Genomic DNA, 4,316 nt, shown 5'->3' on the forward strand with positions numbered 1-4,316 from the left:
TCCCTTAGCAGTCTATGGTGAAACTCACTTTGAGTATTGGGACAGATACTTGGCCTATGTTCCTTAGTTTGCATTATTTTATCTGGTAGTCCCTTATGCTTGAGGAATAAACCATTAAAACTGGTTTTATATATCCCCTAAGAAAGAATGAGAAGTTATTTGGAATACAGAGAAAAAGGAGGGGGTAAAAAGAAACCAAGCTCCAAAACACTGACAGCCTACAGAGGAGAGAAATGGGGAAGCTGTGATGTGCTCTCAGTCCTGGAGGAGCTGGTGAGGAAATCTGAGCACGAAGCTTGGCAGGGCAGCTCTTCATTGCTGCGAGGCAGGGTGGAGCATCCTCCACTGGGTCACATGGTGAGCAGGACAAGCTTGTAAACTTCTTCCTCCTTCAGAACATACCAAACCAGTGAAAGCATGCATTGCCTTAAGCTCAACTGTCCATGGCAGTGAAATACTTTCTGTGATAGCTTGTTTTGCTTTCTTTTATTGCACTTTTATTTCCTTTCCTGATGGTAAGTTTCAACTTAACAAAAAATGATTACCTCTATTTACATTGCAGAGTATGCAATTTTATCAATCCTCCTTCTCAAGCGTGTAGGAGAATTCTGGGATCATATCTGTGCACCAGAGCAGCAAAGCCAAGAATGTGCTGCAGGACAGAGATCTGGTGACTCGGGAGGGGGGACTTTGACACTGCCAGTGTCCCTCTCCTTATTGGCTWCCCTGAAAGCTACAAGGTGTCATTGGTTTATTTACCGTGAAGGACCCTACATTCCTTCGCATGTTGATTAAAGAACTGCAAGTTGGGATAAGGGGTGTGTATATGTGGGGCTGTGGTTTGGCTTTGGCTTTGGTTTTTTGTTTGCATGGATTTATCTTCTGTTTGGAGCTGTATGAGCTCACTTAGTGCAAATCCTATTCTAAGAGGTGGCTGCCAGGARTACAGTATATATGCTGTTCCTAGGATTGATTTGTTACCTTCATTTGCCCCWGCAGTCAGTCCTATCATCCAAGTCAATGATGATGCAGTGGAAACTAGGAAAATAATTGTTAGGGTTTTTAGAATGTGATAAAATTATCATAAGCCTCAAGACGACTGTTTTTTTAATCCAAAAGCATCATTTTTGGGGCTTGACTTATGGCTCTGTCCTGGCTCAGGGACGGTGGTCTGCCCACTGCATAAAGGCTTCTCAGGGCAGGAGGTATCTCGAGCCACCTGTGAAGGTGTCCAAGGGTGCCAGTTGTGTGGCCATGGACCCAACCCTGAACTGCAGCTCTCTGTCTTTACTTAGTTTCTACCACCATTACAGTCRGACCATCCTAGAAATTCAGTTATATATACGTGGGCTGGAAAGTATGTGAGTCTTTTTTCTCCTCTTTCTTTAATTGTGCATGTTATTTTGTGTTCCTGTTAGAGAAGGCAGATGGAAAGATTTACGCCTTGCACTTGAAGATGAATGTGTTGACGTTTTCTGTAGACCTTAGAGACTTCATGTRTCTCAGCTGTCTCAGACTAAGCTTCAAGGAAGTCCTTGCCCAGACAATCTCTGCTTCCTCAGAGAAAGTCCCATTCCATCAGGACAATGAAGCTGATGCCAGATTGGAGTTGTATTTTTCTCTGAAGCTGGTACCGAGCAAGCATCCAAATGAAGTCAGTATGCCCAGAATCAATGCTGCATATCCCATGTAACAGAATCATCGAAACACAGCTTTGGGTTGGAAGGAGCCTTAAAGACCATCTGGTTCCAACACCCTTCCATGGACATCTTTCACTAGAAAAGGYTGCTCAATGCTCCATCCAGTCTGGCATTGCACACTTGCAGGGAAGGAGTACCAAAATTTCTCTGTTCTGGTGTCTCATCATCCTCACAGTAAAGATTTTTTTTCTTGATATCCAGTATCTAATACAAACCTACCATCTGTCAATTTAAAGCCACTCCTCCTTGTCCTATCGCTGCATACCCTTGTATAAATTCCCTCTCCAGTTCTCTGCAAGTCTCCCTTTAGGTACTGGAAAGTGCTATAAGGTCTCCCTGAAGCCTTCTCTTCCCCAGACTGTGCACCCTAGGGTCTCTCAGCCTGTCCTCATTGGAGAGGTGTTCCAGTGATTATCTTCATGGCCCTCCTTGGGGCTCATTCCAGCAGGTCAGTGTACATCCTGTACTGAAGACTCCAGAGCTGGACGCAACACCCCMGAGTGGAGTAGAGGGGCAGAATCRTCTCCCTCAACCTGCTGGTCAGTCTCCTTTCATGCAGCCCAGGGTACAGCTGGCTTTCCAGGACATGAGTGCACATTGCTGAGTCATRTCCAACCCCTCATCCACCCAGACCTACCCCAAATCTCAGAGCTTCCTTCAATTCATTCTCTTCCCATCCCAATCTTACGCTTCAGCTTGCCCTGACCCAGGTACAGCATCTTGCACTTAGCCTAGCTGAGCTGTATGAGGTTCACACAGGACTGCCTATTGGGAGGATGGTAATAGAGATTTTCTCTCCTCTCTCTGYTGATGTCCTGCACCCCTGCAATGTCATTTTTACTGATATTTGCATGAAACCAGAAGATTTCCTTGTACCAGTATCTCTGTTATGAGTTGAGGGCAGGCAGAGCTATCATTTAGAGAYAGAGATTTTCCTATCACATTTGTGATTTTAGTTTGCAATATGTGTTTATCTAAGCAAGCAGAGAGATTAATTTTCATATGTGAAATTRTTTACTACTTGCAATATTGCATTGAAGTAGTAATATTTTTTGACCACTCTTGGAATGAAATGTTTTAATTCRTATTTTTAAAGACCCTGAGAAAGCCAGAAATCATGGCAATAAAATAAACCTGTTTGTTAGTCAGAGCAGTATGCTATTATTAGGATATATTGCGTATGAGGGAATAATTCAGTTACTGTACTAACTAAACGTGCCTGTGTCAAGGGCAGGACTGAGGTGAGGTTTTTTTTTTTTATTTTTTTTATTTCATGTTGGTTGTGAACCTGTACACAGCAATGTTGAAACAGAAGTCTGCATTGCCTGTGAAGACAAACACGGAAATGGGCACAGGGRTGGGAATTGATATCACATTATGCAGCCATGCTGCAATCTTTTCAAGAAAGGCTGCTTTTATAGTATAACATAAAGTCAGCCACCGTTCTTCCTCTGCTCCTTAGGGCAAAGAGCCTCATGTAATTGGTCTACACAGTTGACACTTTGGCTATGTCAAAAAACAGGAGTCACTGAGTACCTTTCGTGGGCCTCAGGCTCCCCATCGCCCTCCCCTTCCCCCAGAATCGACTGGGCTGACTCCCAGGGCAGTGCAGCACCAGCCCCAGAGAGCCTTGGGCAACTTGTGACAACCTCATGCCTGGACCCTTGGCCTTCTTCCCTGTGCTGATACAATTATTTTTGAACTTTCCAGAGTAGTGGCTATTGATTTCTGCATTTGTTTGCTATTTATAAAAAAAAAGGGCCACTGAATATGTGCGTCATTTGCATCCTCTTTGTATTATTGATGTCAACCTATATATTTTATCTTGATATTCAACATGTAGATTCTTCTACAATGTAGATTAATTTATATACTAGAATTTACTTTTAGCGACAGCTCTGTGATATGTACTTACAAGAGGTGCTTTTCTAAGTTTAAGTGTCCTCCTGTAACGTATGCAGTGAGAGGAAGACACAAAAAGTCCTTAGGAGTACATAAAAATAGGAAAAATTGGAATTTTGCTCTAGAATAATGGTCTGAATGTGTTTATCCTTCCCCATCGACATGAGAGAGAACACAGGAATATTGACCTGGTTAGCTGAGGTTAACCATGCATGTCCTGGGATGCTGAGCATCCCTCGTTGTTGCTTTCCCTGAGATTAGATTCACAGAATAAGTGCTGTTAGTCACATTTTACGTATCATATTTCACATTACTATTATTTTGCACTTATTGGGTCACATTGCCAAAATTAATTAATAAACTACAGTTCACAGCCTGTCATCTCATGCACAGCTCCAGCTGGACTACTCTCTTCTGACACTTGCCTTTGGAATGTGTAGTGTCCCAGTGTAAACAAATGAGATTACTTATGTGAAAAAATGTTCCCCAAAGGAAAGAAAAGGTTCACAGTCAGACTTTTAGTTTATTGTACTTGTTAAGATCTGATTACTAGAGGTACTTCTACCTGAATTAAGGTGCAAATGAGACCATATGCTGAAGTCAATAGTATTGATTTTATTTAACAGTAATGTGAGACAGAGAGAGGAAGAAACAGGAAAGAGGGGAGAGAGGGGGGAAAAGAGAGTGAGAAAGAGACAGATCATGTAGAAAGAG

Source organism: Malurus melanocephalus, unplaced genomic scaffold, assembly GCF_030028575.1.
Source record: "Malurus melanocephalus ecotype Western Australia unplaced genomic scaffold, MMel_1.1 scaffold_225, whole genome shotgun sequence".
Classification (NCBI taxonomy): domain Eukaryota; kingdom Metazoa; phylum Chordata; class Aves; order Passeriformes; family Maluridae; genus Malurus; species Malurus melanocephalus.